The sequence below is a fragment of the Aphelocoma coerulescens genome, unplaced genomic scaffold, assembly GCF_041296385.1.
Source record: "Aphelocoma coerulescens isolate FSJ_1873_10779 unplaced genomic scaffold, UR_Acoe_1.0 HiC_scaffold_56, whole genome shotgun sequence".
NCBI lineage: Eukaryota > Metazoa > Chordata > Aves > Passeriformes > Corvidae > Aphelocoma > Aphelocoma coerulescens.
The window spans coordinates 592,310-616,493 of NW_027183905.1; the positions used below are offsets into that span (position 1 = coordinate 592,310).

Here is a 24,184-nt window from a genome sequence, read left to right on the forward strand (position 1 = left end):
GCCTCTCCTAGCTCCTGGATTGATGTCAAAACTAGGCAAGAAAATAAAACTCTATCATCGACTTGGCTACAAAGCAGGTATTTGTTTATTCAGCACTGGGAGTGAGGGGGATCTCTCCGGCAAAAACTCACTCAATCTTCTTTAGCCTTCGGTTACATTTTAAAAGTCCTTCCATGCAACGTCACAATTACAACATGTCATTAGCATACTCACACTTGCATTAAGCCGTGTCTTGGTTATTAGAACAGTTTGTTGCTTTCGCGCATGCGTCAGTTCCTTCCACCAGTCTTCTGGTGGTCTTTTGATGAAGACTTCTGTAGTCTTTCTCACGTTTGAACTTTTTACCTCTATCTTCAGTGCATGCTTTGCGCTCATTTTTCATCCTAACTTGTTTTTAGCTGATTTTTCTGATTGCAAGTTCTGTTAAAACTTGCTATCTTGCTTGCTTTACCTGCACATCTTGTTACAATATCACTTGTGGTTTACCTTTTGTTCCATACCACTTAGGTTTCAGGATCCCCTGTTTCCTTGACAACGGGGACCCCCGAACCCCCATTCCCGGCCATCCCGGGTCACTTCACCCCCAGACCTCCCTTTCTTTGACCTCAGGACCCTCTGAAACCCGTTCCCGGCTCTCCCAACTCTCTCAGTTCCACCTTTCCTCAATCCACGGACACTCCAGAGCCCCCAGCCTCCGTGTCCCCCCAGTTCTCCCCTCCCGGCGCTTCCTGCCCGTGGCGATGTCGGAGCCCTTGTCGCGACCGCCTCGGAGGCAGCGCCACAGGCTCTTTTCCTGAGGGACCGCGGGGAGCGGATGAACGCGAGACGCCGCAGGAACACAGCGATATTGCGGGGCGGAGCCGGGCGGGGCCGCAGCGGAGCAGCTCGATGCCTCCAGCGCTGGGTGCGGGAATGCTCTTGGGGCTCCTGGGGCTCCTGGGGGCCCCGGGGGCCGCGACGAGAGGTGAGTGGGACCCCCGGCACTGGGACCTCCCTGAACCGCAATTCCCGGGCAGCGGGACCCCCCCGAACATCAATTTTCGGAAACTAGAACACCCTGCACCCCCCTTGCCGGGCACGGGAACCCCCCCGAACCCCCATTCCTGGGTACTGTGACCCCTCTGAACCCCCTGGGCACGGGGACCCCCGTGAACTGTCATTCCTAGACACTGGAAACCACTGAACCCCCATTCCTGGGCACGGGGACCCCCGTGAATGTCAGTTTCCGGTCCCTGGGACCTCCCCGTTTCTGGTAAGCGGCACCCCCCTGATCCTCCATTTTTTTTGGCACCAGGACCTATTAAAGCCCCAGTGCCGGGAAGGGAACTCCCCTGAACTTGCATTCCTGGCACGGGAACCCAATTGAACGCCCATTTCCGGCCACCGGGACCTCCCTGCATCCCTTTCCCCAGCATCAGAAACCCCTGCACGCCCTTATCCAGCGCCAGGTCACCCCTGCACCGCCAGTCCTGCGCATGGGGACCTCCTTGAATGTTCATTTGTGGGCATTGAGACTCCACTGAACCCCGATTCTCGGGAAGGGAACTCCCCTGAATCTGCATTCCCTGGCACAGGAAGCCCCCTGAACCCCCATTCCTAGGCACAGGGACCTCCCTGCACCGGGACCTCCTGAACCCCCCTTCCTCTCTACTAGGACCCCCCTGAGTCCCCATATCTAGGATCGGGCCTCCCCCGGACCCCCCAGTCCTGTGCATGGGGACCTCCCCTGCAGCCTCTTATCCAGCACCGGGACACCTCTGCACCCATTTATCCTGCATCAATAACTCCCTACACCCCCTTTCTTGGCCATCCTGCCTCTCTCAGACCCCAGCCATCACCTTTTCCTTGACCTTGGGATCCCCTGGCACATGGACACCCCTGAACCTCCATTCCTGGGCACTGGGAACCACCTGCACCCCATTATCTGGCACTGGACCCCCCTGAACATCAAATTTCTCAGTACCAGGACCCCCCTACACCCTCTTATCCAGCATGGGGACACCACTGCAATCCCTTCCCCAGCCATCCCGCCTCTCCCAGCTTCCGGATCCCTTCTTTTTCTTGACCCTGTGACACCCTAGCCCCTCCTTCCACAGCATCAGGAGCCCACTGAACTGCCTTATCTGGCACAGGAACCACCCTGCATCCCCTTATCTAGCACCAAGACCACCTTGCACTCTGTTTTCAGCCATCCCGTCTCTCCCAGACCCACTTTTTCCTTCACCCTGGACCCCCTGGAGCTCCATTCCTGCTCTTCCTGTATCCCCATTTCCTCAACACCAAGGATGCCCATGACCCCCATTCCAGGCCATTCTGGGTCTCCCCACCCCATGACCTCCTTTCCCAACACTTAGGCTCCCTGGACCTCCCTTTTCTGGGCACAGGGACCCTCTGGACCCCCCATCCCATCTCCCCCAGTCCCTGCACCCCTCTATCCTTGACCCTGGGACCCCTGAACCCCTTTCTGGCTCTCCCAGCTCTCCCAGTTTCCCCTTTCCTTTACCCATGAACCCCTCCCAGGTCTCCCAGTCTCTCATTTTGCCCCCCCCAGGCCACTCAAATCTCCATATCCCCCCAGTTCTCCACTCCCTGCGTTTTCTGCGAGTGACAGTATCAGAGCCCAGCCCGGGGCTCCCTCGATTCGTGGCCGTGGGGTACGTGGATGGGATCCCCTTCGCGAGCTACAACAGCAGGCGGGGCCGGGTGGAGCCCCAGACGCTGTGGATGGCGGCAGAAGCTGAGCCGGGATATTGGGATACTGAGACCGAGATCAGTGAGAGGTACCAGCATGTGGATCCCATCGATCTGGAGATGCTGCAGAGGCAGTACAACCAGACTAGGGGTGAGCTGGGGAAACTGGGTCCTGGTGGGGATCTGTGGGGATGGGATAGGGATCCATGGGTTTGGGACTCCAAGGGGCTGGAATGAGGCTCTGTGGGTCTCCATCAGACTCTGGGGCTCCGTGTGGCTGGGACACAATTCCATGGGTCTCCATTTGTGCAATCCCCCCAGGTCTCCACACGCTGCAGGTGGTTTCTGGCTGTGACCTCCTGTCCAACGGGAGTGTCCGCGGATCTGATCGGTACGGCTATGATGGGCGGGATTTCATCTCCTTCGATCTGGGATCTGGGAACTTCGTGGCAGCTGATGGCACTGCCCAGATCATCAAGAGGCTCTGGGAATCTGATGGGATCACAGTGCCAGAGTTGAAGAATGAGCTGGGGCACACCTGTGTGGAAGTGCTCAAGAAACACGTCAGATACAGGCGGGAGGCACTGGAGCGCAAAGGTAGGGGAAGAATTCCCATGGGAATGGGGGAACTTGGGATTTGGGAGGGTACAATTTGGGAACACAGGAATTCGCATGGGAAATCTTTTTATGGATCTCACCCTTACCCCATTCCCATGGGAATTCTGTGGATGGCTCTCACTGCTCTTCCGTTCCCTTGAAAATTCCAAGGATGGATCTCATTGCCATCCCATTCCCATGAGAATTCCATGGATGCATGTAAGCATTATCCCATTCCCAGAGGCCCCCAGTGTCCATGTCTCAGGAAAAGTGGAACACAAGATCCTGACATTGTCCTGTCGCACATACGGATTCTACCCCAGCACCATCGCAGTCAGCTGGATGAAGGGGGATGAAATCCGGGATCAGGAGACAGAGTGGGGCGGGATTGTTCCCAACAGCGACGGCACCTTCCACACCTGGGCCAGGATTGAGGCGCGGCCAGAGGAGCGGGAGCAGTACCGGTGCCGGGTGGAGCATCCCGGAATGCCAGAGCCTGGGATCTTCACCTGGGGTGAGGCTGGGAATGTGAAATTTGGAAATTGGGAATGTGGAGCAGTGAGAAGGGAGTTCCCCTCCCATTCCTCACTATCTCGTGCTTCCCAGAGCCAGAATCCAGCAGAAATCTCATCCTAGTGGTCACTGTGTCTGTCATCGCTGCCATCGTCATCATCTTCCTCATTGGATTTGGCATCTGGAAGCTCCAACCTGGTAACACACAGGATGGGGGTCAGGAAGGGGCAAGGATCCACCTGGAAATGTTCCAGGAATCCTCTACCACAGGTGCTGATCCCACTTTTTCTCCACAGTAAAGAGGAATGGATACAATGTGCCTGCCTGTGAGTACCAGCAGTGAATCCGGCTCTGGATGCCTTCAGCGTGGACCCCAGAATGGATCCTGGGGTTAGTCCCAGTGTGTGATCCATGCTGGAATCTCATGGATCTTCTCTTTCTGCAGGAACAGATGCAGGAATTCTCAGCATGACAGCAGGTGTGGAGCAGGATCAGGGTGGGATTTCAGAGAGGGATCAGGGCAGGATGGTGTTGGGGTTTTAGGAGTTCTCCTTTAGTTTTTTTTTCTCTTAAAAGAATTTTCCCCATATATGTTGGTAGCACACAAATTACTGGGTATTTAAGAGAAACAAAAAGACCTGGTCACAGGGGGAGGGGTCCAGCTGGCTATCCTCCCTCACCCAGGGTTTTCTCGTGTAGGGCAGAGATGCTGTGAGATTTGAACTGGGAAAAAGGGGTTTGGTACAGCCCCTAGCTCTCATGTTCTCCTGGCATTCAGAGGGGGAGAAAGGCTGCTGTCATTGTGGAGAGAATTCGTCACCACTGCGGGGTTCTGCCTTCTGCTGCCTTCCTTCTACCGTGAGTGGAGCTTGCTCACTGGAGCAGCTGTCACACTGGGACCCTAACACCCTTCCTCACTAAAAAAGGGACCTTTTTCACCATCTGCTCGGGTGCCTCAGGGAAAACCCCGGGATCCTGAGTCCGCCTTTCCCTGCCCTGATGGGAGCCAGGCTGCCACTGCCCTGCCCCTGCCGTTCCTTTGCCCCTGCTCTGAATCTTCACTGCACTCTGTAGCCCCGCTCGCCCTGCCTGCTGAGACCTCCCAGGGTTCCCACCGCAGCTCCTGAGTTTGGATACATCTCGTCTGCCACCTGGGATTTGTGCTCATCCCTGCCGTTCCAGCCTGCTGTTCCCGAGAGTCCGGCCTGACACCGGGATCGGCTGCCCAGGGGTTTGTGAAGCTTCTTTGTTCCATCCCTTCCCGGGATCCCAGGCCACCAGTGCCGCGTGCTCCCCGAGCTCGCTCCGGAGCGCCCCCTGCAGCCGCGGGGGAACCATCGCACCTGCCCTGCTCACCGGGAGCCGCCAGCGCCCCTGCCGGCTGCGAGCGGAACTGCACCCGAGGGGAAAGGGCCTGACAGCCGAGAAGGCTGGGACTGGGTTTGTGATTGTTTGCTGTTACTGCCATAGCTATTGCTGTTTGTTTGACTGGTTATACACATATAGATATATAATAGTAAAGAACTGTTATTCCTATTTTCCATATCTTTGCCTGAACGCCCCTTGATTTCAAAATTGTAATAATTTGGAGAGAAAGGAGGTTGCATTTTCCATTCCAAGGAAGGCCCCTGCCTTCCTTAGCAGACACCTGTCTTTCAAACCAAGACAGATGGACAGAGTGGGATCAGGGCTGGATTCTGGAGCAGGATCAGGTGGAATGAATGGAGCAGAATTGGTGTGAGATGGATGGATTTAGTTTAGGGGGGATTCTGGAGCAGATCCTGCTCTCCATGGGCTCCACAGACAGGTCTATTCTGTGGGATGGGGACAGGGACAGGGTGATACCACCTCACACTCTCATTTTGGCAGGAATCACCGCCTGAGCAATCCACAGAGCTGGAGCCAACCCCGGCCCCTTTCCTTTTCCCAGGGAAAGCCAATAGCTGCCGGCAGAGCTCATTTGGCTGTTCCCACCCACCCCAGCCCTGCTGTGGCTCTTCCCGACAGATGAATTTCCTGTTTTTCATGTGTTTTAAAGCCACAAGGAAAGGGTCTGTGGCTTAGGCTGGACAAAAAGGGCTCCTATAGAGGGGCCAGGGACGTTCTTTGTTTCAGTGGAACCTCAGTTGGTAAAGACCTTTTTGTCTGTAAAGCACCTTGTCTTTTGTACATTTTTGTTATTAATATTGTTGCTGTTACTGATCTTCTGGATCCACATGTGTCCAAGGGAACATGTGTCCTAACTTCACCTGCCCCTGTGGAGATCTCATCAGTGTGGGGGCTGGGCAATGACCCCAATCTCACTGAGGTGCCATCACCAGGACACTTGGTGTCCCCTTGAGGTGTTCTTTGAAGCTGTAAGCTGCCCTCAAGGATGCAAACCTGTGTCACATCACCTCTGTTTTTCCTTCAAGCCCTGTGGAGAAGGCAAAACCTCCATGGCTGAGGAAATGCTGCTGGGTTTGTGAAAGGAGCCATGTGTGTTCTTGGCTACAAGCGGGGTGCTGAGCCCTTTAGAATGGGTGAGACGTTGAGTTTGGGTTTGTCAGGAAAATTAATCCATGATGCCAGAGGTTTATGTCCAAAAAAGAGAGGAGTCCCGTAACTTTAGTCAAATAAAGGGAGAGGCCGTGGGCTTTTCCCATGGTGTCTCTCAAATTGTTGGGGGTCGCAGCCCCCTTTTTATCCTAATTTCCCTGGCTGCATCTCTCTCTTCCCTTTCCCCATTGGCTGAGGTACTCAGAAGGTACAGACTTCTTGAATCACCTGCTCTATGCCTCCCTCTAATATGCACCCCCCTTTTGGTACAGAAAAGGAAGAAAAATAAACTATTCATGATTCTATTGTCTTTGTTGCCTTGCTCTAGGTTCAGGAATTTACCAGGGCCTTGGCTGAGCAACAGTCTCTGTTGACTAGTAACAGTTTCTAGAACTAATGCTTTCTTCTGTTACATCACTACCCAAAAGTTCCTGGCCCTATCTACAGGCAGATTCACGTTGTCTGTTTGTATAGACACATTCATCTTACTCCTTTCAGGTTGAATCTCTCTGCTCTCGGCAGAGTCTGGCGGCTTTCTAGAGTGACATCAGAGAGTGATCACCCTCCATCTCATGAAGGAAAAAGGCTAGGTGTCCTGGGGTGCTGTTCTTGTATTCCATATCTATCTGTGCCCAAAAATTGTTACAGTCTCTGTAAGCCCCTAAAGCCGGGAAGCTCTGGGGGGGAGGTGCTATCGCTGGCACTTTTAAAGTTGGCTCTCACAGGCAGTTTCACCCCTTTTGCTGGGTGACGTTTGCTTCACTGGCTGTTTGGTCTTTGCTTAAGCAGAGCCTTCCCCCCCTCTTGTGTTCTCTTTTTGGCTTTTCCCTGTCTGGCAGAGGCTGCAGTTGCTGGGCTTGAGCTGCCTTGGGCGAGTTCCGCAGGTGCTGCCTGTCGCCACGGGTCGCTCTAGCGACCAGGCCCAGATCCATCGGCCCCACTCTAGGAGAAAAGATCCAGGAGCAGAGATTCTTCCTTTGGTGGCATCTTTTGCTAAAGGTGGGAGCTCTGCTCTGAACGTGCTTGTTTTGGGTTGGCAGCTGCAGCTACTCCTAACAATGTGTTTTGCAATTAGAAACTGTTTCCAAGTGAACTTTGCAAACTCTGCGGGCAGCAAGGAAAAAGCAAGCGAGTTCCTGGGGTGGAGGCCTCCCCGAGCTGGCGGGGACAGATTGGTCCCTGCTTCCCACCTCACAGCCACAGTGCAGAGCACGGCAGCAGCGGCACAGACCCCACAGGAGCTGGCGGGTGAGAAATTCATGTTAATTCATGTAAGCAAAGTTAACTGTTAAGAGACAGCAAATGTTAATCACAAAATCTAAGCATCAGGATTCACCTTAATCTTATTTTCACCTTAATCAAGATAAGAGGAACAAGAATTTGCTTGAAACCAACACAGAAACTGCTGAACCATTCTACAAAGGACTTCCCATGTTCCAGAAAGAAAGGTGAAAAGTGCATTGTGACGAAGACTACTGATCTTCATCAGAAAGAACCCCGAGGAAGAAGAGGAGCCTTCCTCAGTGTGACCACCAGGACACACCATGCATGTGTGACACATATGCTAATGATATTAATGATTTCTGAGAACTAATTTGTATAACCACTCCTATCCCAAGGAATGTGATGACTATTCATGAATTTTACCCATAGTACTGTGTTGTAAGAAGTGCCAAGAGTGCGTGTGTGTTTGGAGGAGACATCCCCCATGCACCCAGCGCCAAATAAAGCAAATACCCACTTTACTGACTCTGTCTCTGTAGTGTCTCCTGGCCTGGTTTGGGTAAATTCATGGGTCCTCAGCAGCCCTAGAACTGCTCTGCAGCTCCAGCCTTTCCGGGAGGGCTGTTGCCATCCTGTCCCTTTGTTCTCGAGGCCACGCGGTCGCCTGTAGGGCGCCTTCATGGCAGGAAAGGGTGTGACTCATCTTCCGCTTTTCTACGGAGCCATGAGGCTGCTCCTGCCGGAGGCCACCCCAAGAAGGGCAGTTCTGACATTTGGGATCTCTCTCTATTTCCTGTCAGGGTTTGTGAGATTCAGCAGTTTTGTATCTAGCAGTTACTTGCTGTTATTTTTTGCCTGTTGTGATGCCTTGAGAGGCATTCCAGAAACAGAGACTAAACAGGAGTAAGGAAATAAAAGAGGTATTTATTTGAAAGGCCTTCAAAGGTACCCCGTGGGGACTCTGAAGCTATTCTCAAAATGGACCCCAAGATGGACGACAGGTTACGAGTTCTTCACTCTTTTATAGGTTCGGTTCATTTGCACAGTAGGGTTAATTCTCCAATTAAAGCTTCAGTTGTCCCCTCAGCTTAACCCCCCCCCCCCCCTTAGCAGCTCTTTGGTTTATACTTTTGGCCTAGGACAGTCTTGGTGTCCTTGGAAAGCAGGCCCGGAGAGGCTTTGTTATGTCTACCTGGCATAAGAGAATAGAAATTAACAGGCTACAAGAAACTTCAGAGTTACACACTAGGCAGAACATGATTTGAAAAATTTTGGGGGGGGTCCGAGTGCTGGAGAGCTGGCCAGATAAACGACATGTACACCAATACGATTTGAGCATCATTCTCCCTGTATTGTTCAACTGTGCAAGCTTATATTTACTTTTGCAAGGATTCATGCCCAGTCCCTCTAGACAGCCTCTAATCAGCGGGGGAGACCACCGGTGTATACCTTGCCAAGGACTCTCAGGGCTGCCTGCAGCCAGGTGCCTTCCAGGCCTGCCTGCAGCCATGGGCCTGTTCAGGGGCTTTTCCTCAGCAACCCTGGGTTGTTCAATCTTTCCTGGGGTATCATATGCCCCTGTTCCACAAGGAATCCCTCTACACATCTCCCGTTTTCTTTTTTGGCAACCCAGGCCTGGTCGATGATCTTTCGCAGCCCTGCTTTAATGCAAGAAAAAATGCACCCAAATACTATTAAGCCTATTATAACTACAAATAGCAATGGGCAGCCCTCTACTACCAAGGTACGCAGCCATCCAGTGATACCCAGACCCTTACGCCAATCTCCAATAGGGTCGTCTGTCTCCCGAAGGTTGTGCAGGCCTCTCTTCCCCGCACTGGAAACAGTCTACTCCGCCCATCTGGGGACCAGGAGGTGGGCAAGCGGCCTTCTCCCCCTTTTTTCTTTGCGCCCCTCCGGTCAGTGCTGCGGCGATGACTTGTCCCTGTTGTTGCAGGACATTCTGCAGCATTGCGGTAAATGCAGCTGTTTGAGACAACTGCTCCGCATGGCTAGCACGCGCGAGCATCTTGTCTACTCCTGCTCCCTGGGGCAGCGTGGCAAGAATTGTCTTAGTTTGCCTATTAGCATTTTCAAAGGCAAGAGTCCGGAACATTTGCTCTTGGAGCTCTTCAGAGAGCTCAGTTGCATCCTTCAAGGCTGCTGACAGACGGTCGATGAACTGACCAAATGGCTCCAACAGCCCCTGTCCGACTGCTGCATATGGGGGAGACTTCTTCTTTTTGGGTACTGACAACAAGGCTTTATGGGCAAGAGTCTGTGACAACTGATGAATGATGGTGGGCATGGTCAGCTGCGTCACCGTCGCTCCATAAGCCCCGCTCCCAGTTAGCATGTCGGCTTGGAGTGCATACAGTGGGTCTTGTGTGTCACCTTGGTGTTTGCTAGCTTCTCCTTGTGCTAGCCGCTTCCACATTCGTTCCCAGAGCAGGAACTGTGAACAGGTTAATAACAACTGTGCAATGCTAATGCAATCATTAGGACACAGGACATCTGCTGTAAAGATAAACTGCAGAATGCTTCGTGTAGCTTCAGACCACAAGCCGTGTGTGGTGACCGTTTGCTTGGCTTGCTGCAAGATCTTCCGGTCATGGGGTTCCCACTTTGCAGTGTCCCCTTGTATCAGTACAGGGCAGGCTAGGGCATCTACGGCTTGCCAATCTCCTTCAATGATTGCATCACAGATAACTCCATTCCATCTCCTTCGCAATGGATCAATCCTCACTGTCGAGGCTGATGGAGGCAATGGCTGCACCTCCTCTTGATGGAAGGGAGGGGCCGTAGGCCCTGTGCCCGGTTCTCCCAACAGGAACGTAGGAATTCTGGTGGTCATCGTGACCGGTGGGTCCATGGGACGCCATGGTGCTGATGGTGTGGTTTCACAAGCCTTAGATTCCAGTACGTCCTGATGTGTAGACAATTCAGCAAGCTTCTTCATTAATTCATGCACCATCTCTCGGTGCTTCTCCTCCTCTTGGGGCTGACCCTGGGCAGCCCTGGCTGGCTCTGGCTCTGCGGGCGACAAAGCCGTAGAGGCTGCTTCACAGTCGGACGATGGTCCGCTGTCCGGCTGGCGGCTAGGACCACTTGTTTCTCCTCTGCTCGTCTGCACCCCACCCCCAGAGTCGGGAGGCTTTGCTTCTGCCTTTGCTTCCAGTTCTCCCTCAGGCATCTGCAGGGTAACTTCCTTCCCCATCATGTCCAGCAGCTCCCGCAGCGAGCATACGGGTGCTGCTGTTCCCTTCATCGGTTGACCCGCGGTCAGCCCGAAGAATTGCACAACCCTGGACTCTGCCCTGGCCTCCGGCTGCCGCTCCGTGAGACCTCCCTCCCTTTCCTTTCTGGGGCTGCCACCCCCCAGCGTCTCCATGGCTGCTGCGGCCAGCTTCCTCTCTGCTTTCATTTCTGCAAGGGTATTAGTCACAGCTATCCATGTTAATCTGAGAGCTTTAGCTTCTTTACCTTCCTTTCCACCCTCAATTGTGGACAGCCACAGTCTGTTTCCAATTTCTGACCACTCTTCGGTCGAGAACAAAAGCGAAATGCATTTCAAAAACCCTTGTTCCCGGGCCCACATTATTAGGGCATAGAGAGTCTCACCTCTCTTAGAGAGGATACGGGCTAGGAGACAAGTGCCAGCCTCATATTCCATAACTTCTTACCTGCGGGGGCTTGCTCGGCCATGCGAGCTCTGGTCTCCGGCTCCGCTCAACTTTTTTGCCAGGACACTCCCGCTCCATCTCTCCAGGCTCCTCAACACCGGTGCGATGATTCAGAGTCTTGCCACATTCAAGAGAAACACATTTAAGTGAAAATCACTTGAGTCCCTGCTCAGGCACCAGGTTCAAGGGACCAAGGCTGGAGAGCTGGCCAGAGTAACGACACATACACCAATACGATTTGAGCATCGTTCTCTGCTTTATTGTTTACCTATACAATCTTATATCTACTTTTGCAAAGATTCATGCCCAGTGCCTCTAGACGGCCTCTAAATCCGCGGGGGAGCTGACCGGTGTATAACTTTGCCAAGGACTTTCAAGGCTGTGTGCAGCCAGGGGCCAGTTCAGCTTTTCCTCAGCAACCCTGGGTTGTCCAATCTTTCCAGGGGTATCATATGCCCCTGTTCCACAAGGAATCCCTCTACAGAAAAATATAGAAGTTAAAACCTAAGGCATCAGTTGCTGTTCTGTTTGTTAGTAAACTGTTATTTTTTTCACTTTTACCTACGTGTATTTGTTTCTTACTGGTGGAAAGGGATTGGTTGAACTTATAAATGGAGGCAACTCATTCAGGGGTGTTTTCCTTTATTTGTAGCCCAATGTGGGTGTGAAAAAAATGACTGGGAACCCTGTACACAGGTAACTGGGGGTACAATTAGAGGAAATAAGGAGTTCTATTGGCACCCTAACAGGAGTTATAACAGTATGGAAATTATAGGGTAAACCACAGTCGCTGCTCCCTGGATGGAATGTGGTTGGCAGGACATGAAACCTATCCCAGGATGATTCCCCATCCACACACTCCTGCTGAGGGGGATGGAATGGAGGGTGGAACAGAGTGGAGATACTGTGGCTGGGCTCTGTGGGAATCTTTGCAGGGAAGGGAACTCGATGGTGCTTTGCAGATGATAAACAACATAGGACCTGTCAGCCACGGGAGATAGGGGCAGATATCCTGCTGCTGAGCCAGTAACTGGGGCAAAATCTGTCTCACCAGATGAACTAGGTTCATTGAAGCCTAATAATAATGTTAATTCATGCCTCCATACCAAAGTTCCCTCCCCCTAAGTTATGCCCCCCCTCAGCCACACGCTCTGTGTTCTTTTTGACTGTATCTGTAAAAGCAAGAATTTTACACACATCAGTAGCGAAGGTGTATCTGACTCGAGTCACTCAAGCTCCACCTAAACACAAAGAAACAGTAAAAAAAAAGTTGAGAATGGGGAAAAGTCAAGGAAGACTCCATTGTAACTGCTGGGATCAGTCAAACGAACCCGTCTTCTCTCCCACAGCAATGCCCATTGGGTAAGAATCACACTCTGTGTGTGAACATTTTATTGTGGATTAGAGCTGGTCTGTGCATTCTGTCAAGTACAGTTTCGCAGTCAGAAACTGTCACCGACAACCTTTGAACCTGAACCTGTCACGATTTTATATTAATAACGAGGGTTATCCCATAAACTGCTGGTGTGAATCCTTCCCAGGCGCTGGCAGTCACCAGCAGTGGGGAACACGCTCCAATAAAGGGGAAGAGCTGCTGAGGGCTCTCCCTATGCTGTTGGTGTTTCCCTGCCTGAGTCAGTGGAATACCCCTAATCCAGCAGGATGGCTCAGTGCAGGTTCCTCCTAAGGGGACCCTGACAGACTTGTCAGGCATGGAGGTCTCGGCTTTCCTGGGGCATTGACAGACAAATTACACACCAAGGGTGGAGTAAATCTCCCCACACTAAGGGTCAAGGAAGCCTCCCCTTTTCATGTGACGCGGGGTAATCCCTGAGTCATGGATTTGTCCAGGTTGGGAGAAGAGACCTTCAAATCCCTCAGTTTAGCACTGCCTCCTCAGCTGCTCCCACCACCTCCAGAAGCAGCATTTGGTTGGGCTTTCCCATGCCCTTCCCCACTCCGTGGGGCCAGCAGGGCTGGCCAGAGGGGAGCACACGCAGCCTGTGCCTCTCCTCCACAGCCTCTGCGGGCAGTGTGTCCAGCTGCTGTGGGCAGGGAATGTCTTGCCCGTTTCTCCAGCCTGTCCACATCCCTCAGGATGGCAGCACGACCCTCTGGTGTGTCAGCCACGTGACCCAATTTTGTGTCCTAAGCAAACTCGCTGGAGGCACCCTCTGCCCCACCATCCAGAATGGGCAGAACGGGATGAGAAGGTGCTGCCACAGATGGGCCAAATGAGTTTTCTTAGGGAGAGTGGGGCAGGAGAGACATTCAGGGGCCTGGTGAAGACACCAGGGTCAAACCCAGAGTTCTGATTGGTTTTCATACAACAAAAGGTTTTGCCTTCCCTCTGTGTTAGTGAGGGATTCTGTTTGCACACCAAGCAACAACTGCAAAGTGTCCTGGGAACAGCCCCACACACCTTTCCATGCAATAAAGAACCCCGTTCATGTCACTGGTGGGCACTGGGGTTTGGCTACAAATGGGCCTGGCTTTCTTCCAGAAAAGAAAGATCAGAGAATCTTTGTGTCCAGGAGACAGAGGCAGACTCACCTGGCTGGTGGCAGAATTACAAAGCCCAGGGAATAAAATTGCCACACTGCCCCTCAATACCAAGTGAGCATTCCATGAAGGCAGCCCTTAATGTGACCCTTGGGGGTCTGGGATCAGCCTTCACATCCCTGTGGGAATAGCTGCAGAGATTACAAGATATTTCCCTCCCCCCCCTTGCTTCCTGTGGAAGGCTGAACCCCAGCTGCCCTTTTCTTCTGGTGCCTCCTCATCTCCTCAACTGAGGATGTCAAACTCAACAGGAGGAGGAAAATCCCCATTCTGTGTTTCCTTGTGTCTGCAGCCTGGAATATCCACTCAGAGCAGAGCATTTTCTGAAAACCCTGCTGAAAGATATCAAAAGAAGGTTTGCCACAAAAGAAGAAAATTGTATTTTTATAGTAAATAAAAGTTTCAGAACTATTTCCTTCTGTCACATTCATTTTCAGTCAGTTCCGGTCTGGTTTCCAGAGTGCCACCTTCTCAGCTGATTGTATTTGTGTTCTCCTTCCTCTTCTGCCTTTCTTTGCCTGCTCTGTTTCTCTCTCAGTGTTTCTCTGGACCCAGGGCAGCTCCCACCAAAGCCCCTCCCCTGATTTTGTTCCCAATCCACGAGCTAAGACAACCATAGATGAGGTGATGAAGGCTGGCAGTGAAATGTCACTGTAAGATCTTGCTCCACTTGGGTTTCAGCCCCTTCAGAGCTTTGCCTTGAAGGGCAGGAACATCTTTTCCTCACTGGGAACTGGAATTCCAGCCCATTGCAATGTGTGCCATGGATCCCAGAGGGGCATTCCCGGGGCTCCCAGGCTGCTGGTCCTGCCGTGCCTCCCAAGGGAGCTGTGCAGGGCCAGGGGACAAGCTCCAGCAGCTGGGTGGGCTCCCAGAGCAGACAGCAAAGGTTGGTCTGACTGGGAAGAATACTTGGAGCAAGAGCGGGCCCGAGGATGGGATGGGAGAGACTGGGATGGACTGGGAGAGAGTGGGATGGACTGGGAGAGGCACGGCAGTCACTGGGAGGGACAAGAGGCGACGGAGATGGGCTCAGGGAGGGCTGAGGGGTCTGGAGTGATTCCCAGGGAGGTTTTGAGGAGCTCCAGGGTCATTCCCAGGGCAGGAACTGATAGGACACGCTCTGCCCCACGCTCACTTCTGCGGCCCACGAGGAACCGGGCGACAATCTCATAGTTGTAGTGGCAGTGCATGTCCACCAGAGCCCATCTGTACTCCAGGATTTCCAGCTGGCTGTTGCAGTACCAGGCCTGTTTCTCCTCATCTGGGGTGTCCCAGATGCAGACTCCCACATCGCTGTCGAAGTGCGTGTACTGCTCCCGGTTGTAGCTGTGCATCTGCACGAACCTCACCTGCTCAGTGCCGTTAATGAAATGACACGACCTTTATCCTCCTCTGGAACACCCCTGTGTGTGTAGGACACAGGTCAGGGGGTTCCCCCCCGAGCAGCCCCCAGCTTCCCACAGGAAGCCAAGAGCTCAGGAGGCCACCCCAGATCCCCGCTCTGCACCCCTGTGCCCCAGGGCCGCCATGGGACCCTCGTGCCTGGGCTCCCACTTCCTCTTTTCCACCCTTGTCCCTATTTCGCCTTTCAAACCACTATGCTGCCTCCCCACCCCCATTGCCAACCACCCCCCAAATCGGTCTGGGGGTCCCAGTCCTACATTTTCACCTTTCTGATCACTTTTCACACAATCCTGCCATTCCCAGCCCCCTCACCCTCAGTTTTGTTGTCCCACCATCCCCTTTTCCCTGTTTTTCTATCCTCTCCAACCCCTTTCTCATCTTTCCCCAGTCCTCAGCCAGTCCTGCTCTTCATTTGGACATCCCACTCCGCTTCCAACCCAGTTTGGTGGGCCCAGCCCCCTCCTTTTCCTCATTCTCCACGTCTTTTCTCTCTTCTCCCCCCTCTTCCCCATCACGTCCCGCCCCCCCCCACCCCCCCTCGCTCACCCGAGAGCTCCACGCCCGCAGCCGGGGGGGCTCCCAGCACCACCAGTGCCACCAGCACGGCCCCAGCTACCTCCACTTGCCCCATGGCCAGCGCCGGGCAGGTGCCGCCAGCCCCAAAGCAGCTGCGCCAGTCCGGACCAGTGCGGGGTCAGCAGTGCCGCCCGCTCTGATTGGCTGAGGGCATTTTGGGGACCCCTTTTCGAAAGGGTCAGCCCGGCAACTGATAAGCCATCAACTCTTCACGCTCTGATTGGCTGTGGAGTGTTCTGGGTGTTTTTTGATTGCCTGAGTGTTGTAAGGGTAGGAGGTTTTGAGGGTGTCCTTGGTGTGCTGGGTTAGTGGGAGCTCAGTTGTACCCAAAAATGGGTCCCCAGGTAGCTGGATGTTACAAAAGAGAGATCGCTTAAGAAATCAGTGGCAAGGGTATGAGCAAAAGTCAGATTTAACATTAAGCAACAAAGCACAACAAGTTCATTGTCAAGATTCACTCTACCACCTACAGGACAGCTAGGGCACAATAAGGGAGAACAAACAACAACAAAACCAAACAAAATCCAGGCAATCAAAACAGAAATGAGCTGAGAACTCTCCAGGGGGATGTGGGGGTGTGGGGTGGGTGTTCAGGTGCATGGGACAAAAGACAGTGCGGGCAAGGATAAAAAGGAACACAGCCTAAATGCTTATAAACACTGAAACTTAACAGTATTTTAACTCATAACTCAACTTATACCCTAGGCCTAACAATTCGACAAAGGAACAACACTGAACTTATACCTAACTTATAACTTCACCTTAACAATTCAACAGAGGAATAACCCTTAGCAGCATTTAACCTTACTTACAGCTGTAACTTCCAAGTTATACTTAGCAACTTAACAGAGGAACAACACTTAGCAACACTTAGCTTAGACTTTATGTTTCACATCTTAGCCAAAGAACATCACTTAGCAGTGATTAAGTAAGGGTTGAAGGTTATGATTTTTCCTTTTTCTTTTCTTTTTTTCTTTTCTTTCTCTCAGGGAATTTTATCCCATTTGTTGCCTAAGAGATGGGAATGACCAGTACTTCAGAGATAAAAGATGCGGCTGGGAGGAGGAGGAGGGGGAAGGGTGCAGCTGGCTACTCTCTTAGCTGGGGGGCTTTCTCTTGGGAAGGGCAGAGATACAGCAAGATTTTGGCTGGGGGGTCAGGGGCTGGGGTCAGCTTGTCGCTCTCTCTTGCTCTCGGATCTGACATGATACAGGCTACAGTTGCTGTGGGAAGAATTTGCTGCCACCATGGAGTTCTGTCCCTTACTGCTTCTCCTACCATGAGTGAGGCTTTGCTCGTAAGAGCGGCCACTGGACCGGGACCTTATCAACACCCTATCTCACTGGAAAGGACCCTCAGCATCTGCTCGGGTGCCTCAGGGGAAAAACTCAGGACCCCGAATCTCTGCCGCTTCCCAGAGGATGCGTCTCCCAGCAGTGGGCGGCAGCTGCTTACAGAATCCCGGCTGCCACTGCCGCTGCCCCGCTGTTTTCTGCTGCTGCCTTGGGCTTTTTCACTACCCTCTAACCCAGCACCCCGCCTCTGCCCGACCCCCTCGCAGCTCCGGCTGGGGCTGTAGAGTTTCTGTTACATTTTCCTTTCCACCCCGGGGTGTGCCCACCCTGCCCTTCCAGCTTGCTGCTCCGAGGTTCCTGCTGCAGCCCATTTCACCATCCGGAGGGACACCAGGCCCGCCTGCCCCGGGAGGTTGTAAAGGAAGCCCCTTTTCCATCCCTCCTGCCAGCCCGGCCGCCATTACCGCGTGCAGGGGCAGCCGAGCTTGCGCCACAGCGTCCCCTGCAGGCGCGGGGAATCCCCGCAGCCGCCCTGCCCGGCCGGGAGCTGCCAGCGCCCCTGCCGGCCGCAAGAGGAGCTGCACCGAGGGGAACGGGCCTGTGGCTGGGAGAGGCTGGCACTGGGTTTGTGCTTCTGTTTGCTGTTGCTGCTGTTGTGTTTGTTTGGTTGCCTTGGTATTCATTTACAGGCTGGTAAAGAGCTGTTATTCTTTTTCTCATACCTTTGCCTGAAAGCGCCTTAATTTCAAAGTTATAATAATTCAGAGGGAAGGGAGTCATATTCTCCCTTCCAAGGGAGGTTCCTGCCTTCCCTGGCAGACATCTCACTTTCAAACCAAGACAGTAAGTTTATAATTACAGCTTAGCCTTACCTACAGGCCCCACTTAGGTATCCAAGGTAATTAAACACCTAAGAAAGCAGTATTTCTCCCAGATTTGCTATAGCATATGTGCAGGGGCACGCACACAGACAGAAACAGTCAGAGCAAGTAAGGTTCCTGTGAAAAATTCCCCTCAGAGGTCAGTGAAATCCTCACTTTGGCAGCTTTTTCCTCTCCCGCTGGGCACAGGATCAGGCCTCGAGGAGTGAGGGTATCGGCCCAGGACACGTTGGGGTTCGGCAAGCTCCAGGCATAGCAAACCTGAGGGTTTGCTGGCTCTGACAGGCCCCCTCAGAGGGAGATTGCTGGTCCCAGCCCACGGTGGCCCAGGAGAACTCAAAGGGTCTCCTTTTGGGCCGCTGTTGAGAGGGTCCCAAGAGAGTGGGCTTCAGCCATAACGATGTTTCATCCTGGCCACAGTTTGGGCCAGCACTTTCTCTGAAAGTGGGAGAACAGGAATGCTATGCCATTCAGGCAAGAGGAATCTTTTCCAGGGCTGGTCATAAGGAAAGCAGGAGCTCCTCAGCAGTTCCTGGGAGCAGACAATATTTCTGAGAAGCTCGGAAAGAGCTGAGCCCAGGTGCTGTTTTCAAGGCCAAGGCCTAACAAGCATTTCTCAGATCACGCTGCAGCCTGGAAAGGAGGAGAGAGGAATGCACCAGCACACTGGGATCCCAGGGATGTCCATGGCCTGGGGTGATGCTGGAGCAATGCCAGGCACCCACCAAAGCCACTCTGTCCCTGCCCCCTGCAGCTGCACAGGGGAGAGAAAATTTAACCAAGGGTTCCTGGGATGGGATAAGACTGGGAGAGATCCCTCAGCAAACACCGGCAAGGGCACAACAGACCCAGCCTTGGGTTTGCATGGCCAGGCTTTGGAAATAGGGGGCCTCCCAAGGGTGGCTTCCGTGAGCAGCTTCCAGAAGCTTCCCCCGTGTCTGGCTCCTGTTCTGCCCCGCCCCTGAAGGTGAGGGTAACCCAGGGTCTGGTTCATGGCTCCCCTGGGGCAGATTAGAATGAAACAACAGTGAAAGATCTGTGTTTATAAATATATCTCTGTAGGGTTTATTTCAGAACAGTTTGGTTGCTGTGTGAAGGGGGTTTGGAGCCCTTTTGGTTACCATCTCCAGTAATATTAAAAGTATAAAAGTAACACTTAGGAAATGTATAAGGGCAAAGAAAGTATGAGAGTAGAAGGATACACAGTCAGCAGCCCTGGATCAGCAACAAAACTTTTGGTTTTGGTTGTTCCAATGTCGCTGTCCTTGGTGTAAGTGATGGTCCCAGGCTGGATCCCGTGGGGGCTGGGGAAGCCCCGGAAACTCCCAGTTCGGTGGGTTAATACAGGTTCAGGTTTGAGTGAACACCCAGGTACCTCCCCCGGGGGAGTTTTGCAGTGTCCGATGTCACACTGTGGATCCCGGGGCACTTTGGGGGCTCTGATGGTTTATGGCCCCTTCTAAGACATGGCCCTGCCCCTCCCGGCAGCGCAGCTGAGCCAGGCATGGCCCATGCGAAGGGATGGCAACCTCCAGCCCTCTGTGTGCATGTCCCGGGCCTGCCCCGGGCGGGTTCCCAGAGCTGGGCCAGTTGTGTAAGGGAGGGCGCTGCCCTGCTCCAAAGCCCTGTCCCACCTGGCCGGATCTGCTTCCCATCGGCCTCTGCCCTTCCCTGGCTCCAGGCCCGGCTCGGCCCCTCCGGGCTGGGTGTTCCCCCCCTGTGCCCCCGGGCGCTCCCTGTGCCCACGGCCAGCAAAGGCCCCGCTGCTGCTGCCGGTGGCCAATGGTTTGAGCCACTAACCCAGAACATTTCAGTCCCTCACAGCTCTACACCCCAAAAGCCGAGAGGGATCGAAGGCACCTCACAGCGACTCCATCCCACTGCAAACGGCTCAATTCCACCTCAAAACAACTCCATCCCACCTCCAAATTTTGGGGTATCCCCTGTGCCCAAACTGCTCCCAGTTGTAGATGTTCCTGTCCATGAACTTCACCCGGTTGTTGTCATCAAGGAAGTGCCAGTGGGCTTTTCCCCAGGAATGGAACACACCTGTGTGGGAGACAGGTCAGGGGATGCCCCCCTCCAGCAGCCCCCAGCACCCCACAGCAGGTTGGGAGCTCAAGGGACCCCCCTGGACACCCCTTTCCCACCCCTCTCTGCCCCACAGCTGCCTCAGCACCAGCTGCTGGGTGGGGAGGAACCCCCCATGAGACCCCCAGGGAGGGACAGGGGAATCAGGGAGCTCCCAGTGAGGTTCTGCTCCCCCCCGAGCCCCAGGGAACAGCTCAAGAGATCAAGTGATGGGGACATGGAGGGACTCCCATGGGAAGCCCTTTGCCCCTCCCTCATTTGAGCTCCTCGCCTGCAGCCAGGGGCTCCCAGCACCCGGCGTGGGGTGACATGGGGGGGACACATGGGGGTTCCCATTCCCGATCCATCCCGGGGCCGGTTCTGCCCCCCCCCCCCAGTCATGGCCTGCCCGCGTCACAGCCCCCGCAAAGTCCCTCCCCACTGCCCCCCAATAAACGGGACCGGGCCGAACTGGGAAGCTTTACTGGCAACATTGGGAGAAGCCAGGTGGGCTGCAGAGTGACAGTGGGGCTGGGGGGAACACACGACCCCCCCAAAATCAGCACAGGGATGGAGCAGGGGGTCCCGGCCAGGCCTGAGGCCACGGGGAGGGGCTGCGGCCGCCGGCGGCTCAGGAGCTCTGTGGGCAGAGAAAAGGGGGTGACACCGGGCTGGGGGACCCTGGGGGAGCACAGAGCTCCAGGGGAGGAGGGACACGACCCCCAGGCCCCCCCCTCACCTTCTTGCGCAGGTAGAAGCCGAGCCCCAGTGCCAGGAAGACAAAGCCCAACACGAAGCCCCCAATCCCTGTCAGCATCTTGCTGCCAGCAGCATCTGGCGGCATCTCTGGGGGTCCGCAGGGGTCAGAATCCCTCAAAACCTCTTAGAGACTCCCCAAGCACCCTCCCAGTCATCTCCAGCCCACCCAAGACCTCGTGAAACCTCCTTCCAAACCCCATACCACCTCCCCCGGACTCAACAAGATCCCCCCATCCCCCTCCCAGTTGACACCCAGCCCCTGAGGATCCGCCAAACCCTTTCCCCATCTCTTCCCAGTCCTACCTGGACTCACCAACACCACTGCCAGCAGATGGAAGCACACTCAACCTCCCTCCCACCACCGCTTTTACATTCCCAGCCTGCTTCCAGCCCCTCCAGGCTCCCTCAGACTCCCTTCCAGTTACACCCAGCACCCCCAGCTCCCTCCCAGTAGCCACCAAGAAACCCCTAACTGCATCCCAGTCTTTGCAGCATCCTTCAAACCTCTTCTGTGCCCTCCCAGGCTGTCCAAACCCTCCTCCTAGTTACCCCCTGCCTGCCTCAAACTCCCCCCCAGTTACTCCCAGCACACCCCAAATCCTCTCCCAGGCTCCCCAGTGCCTCCCCCACTCCCCCTGGCGCTGTAGGGGCCGGGCCGTACCCCAGTGCCGGCTCAGGGGGTGCTCCAGGCTGTTGTGCTCCACCTGGCAGGTGTAGCTGACCCCACGCTGGGGGGGAATTTCCAGCAGCACCAGGAGCTGGTAGGTCCAGTCCCCATTGGGGATGATGTCGGTGGCCACCACGTGGCCCGAGAGCTCCTGCTGGCCCTGGAACCACCTCACCTGGATCTCCGCAGGGTAGAAATCCATCACGGAGCAGAGCAGGCGGCCAGGGCCAGGCTGGGAGCTTGAGGGCACCAGCGAAATGGACACACTGGGGGGCACTGGGAGACAGCGGGGGGGATCAGCTGGGGCAAAAATCGGGGGAGGGCTGGTGTAACATTGAGAGGGACAGAACGGACTGGGACGGACTGGGGGGGGGGCACTGAGAGAGATGGGATTGGTTTGGGGAGCACTGGGAGGGCACTGGGAGAGAGGGTGGAGGTCTGAGTGGACTGAGAACAGTTGGAATGGAATGGGAATGAACTGAGAGGAGGGACTGGGCGGGGCTGGGAATGGACTGAGAGGGACTGGGAGGGCCTTGGGGGAACTGGGAATGAACTGTGGGGGCAATGGGATGGGCTGGAAAGGACTGTGGGGTACTGGTGATGCCATGATGATTTTTGCCTTTTCTTTTATACCCCTTTTATATACCTTTTAATGTTTTTTTGTATTCTTAGTATTTTTCAGTCTACATTCTTAGACTTATTTTGTTAAGCTAGGAGACTAAACATCTTAGAAACCCCAGACACCAAGGTCCTCTCCAAAACACATTCTGTAAACCAAGATAGAACCATCCAGGAGAAGGCTCCTTGGGGAGGGGGGCTCACTTATGCCTCTCATTGGGGAATCTTTGATAGATATGCTAATTAGTAAGACCTGCAGTGTTATACCAGATCTTTTGTGGGTGTGCATTGCAGTGTGCATTTTGGCGCATTCCACCCGGACGTGTGCACCTTAAAATAAATACAGAGGTAAAATCCGTTTTCCCTTCTAACTGTGTTTGAGTCTTGATTTTAAGACCAGGAAAAGGCATCACTGGAATGAATAGGGAGGGACTGGGAATGGAGCGCGCGGCACTGGGAGGCCGAGTCCAGCACGGGGCACTCGGCGCTGCGGGTCTGCCTGGCAACTGATGAGTCATCAGAGAGACGCGCTCTGATTGGCTGAGGGGCGTCAGCGCCACGCAGGGCTGGGATGGACACGCGCGGGGGCACTGGGAGAGACTGGGAGGGACTGGGAGGGACTGGGATGGACTGGGAGAGATTGGGAGGGCTCCAGAAAACTGCGGGGTGGGCAAGAGGCCGCGAGGATGGGCACAAGGAGAGCTGAGGGTTTTGGGATGATTCCCAGGGAGGTTTTGAGGAGCTCCAGGGTCATTCCCAGGGCAGGGACTAATAGGACACGCTCTGCCCCACGCTCACCTCTGCGGCCCACAAGGAACCAGGTGGACAACTCGTAGTTGTGCCGGCAGTGCCTGTCCACCGCAGCCCGTCTGTACTCCATCCATTCTGGGTCGCTGTTCCAGTACCTGGCAACCTTCTCCCCATACGGGGTGTCCCCCACAAACACCCCCACATCGCTGTCAAACATCACATACTGCTCCCGGTTGTAGATGAACCTTTTCACAAACCTCACCCAGGCGGTGCCGTTAATGAAGTGACACTCAGACTTAACCATCTCCTGGAACACCCCTGTTTGTGTGGGACACAGGTCATGGGGTGCTCCCCCAGCAGCCCCCAGCACCCCCCAGCAAGCCCAGAGCTCCGGATGCCACCCGGATCTCCACTCCGCACCCCCTGTGCCCCATGGCCGCCATGAGACCCTCCTGTCCACGGCCCCACTTCCTCTTTTCCACCTTTCTCCATATTTTCCTCCCCCTTTCCCATAAGTCCACAGTCGCCAGACCCCCCACATGTTTGGGGGTCCCACCTCCATCTTTTCCCTTCTCTCCCCACCGTTGCCTACCATCTCACCACTTCTTGCCCCTTCTGCTCACCCGACAGCTCCGCATCTCTAGCCGGGGGGGCTCCCAGCACCACCAGCGCCACCAGTACGGTCCCAGCTGCCGCCAGATGTCCCATGGCCAGAGCTGGGAAGGTTCTGACACCGCCCCCCTCCCCAAGTTCCCCTGGTGGGGGACGCTGGGGGCCAGGGCGGGGCACAGGTGGAGTCCAGGTGGGGAGCGCTGGGCTCTGCAGGTCTGCCTGGCAACTGGGGGGTCATCAGCATCTTGCTCTCTGACTGGCTCAATATTGTTTGTGCCTCTCTGATTGGCTGAGGACAGGCCCAGGTGCTGAGAGAAGGATCGGGAGAGATCCCGCCCCGAGCACCGGTACAACAGACCCAGCCTGGGCACAGGGAGGGAATTTATTACCAACCAAATCCCAGCAGCACAAGGAGAAGGCAAAGAAATCTCTCCAACACCTTCCCCCCACCCAGCGGGGATCACCTGGAATGGGGGTCACCAGGGCTCTGCCCCACGGGGGTCACTGGGGATCATCCAAAGGGGGTGTCTTAGTTTGAAAGATGGGTGTCTATCAAGGAAGGTAGGAACCTCCCTCGAAATGGACATTGCAACCCCCCTTCCCTCTGAATTATTATAATTTTGAAATCAAGGGGTGTTCAGGCAAAGATGCGGAAAATAGGAATAACAGTTCTTTACTAATATATATCTATATGTGTATAACCAGTCAAACAAACAGCAATAACTATGGCAGTAACAGCAA

The 24,184-nt window shown here is 54.4% G+C and overlaps 3 pseudogenes; 1 reads left to right on the forward strand and 2 right to left on the reverse strand.

Moving 5' to 3' along the window:
- The window catches only part of LOC138101878 (class II histocompatibility antigen, B-L beta chain-like), a 107,742-nt pseudogene extending 91,896 nt beyond the window's left edge, over positions 1-15,846 (reverse strand).
- Positions 721-8,074, forward strand: LOC138101869 (class I histocompatibility antigen, F10 alpha chain-like; annotated as a pseudogene).
- A 4,763-nt stretch (positions 15,847-20,609) lies between the features above and the next one.
- Positions 20,610-23,681, reverse strand: LOC138101873 (class II histocompatibility antigen, B-L beta chain-like; annotated as a pseudogene).
- Positions 23,682-24,184: the final 503 nt, after the last annotated feature.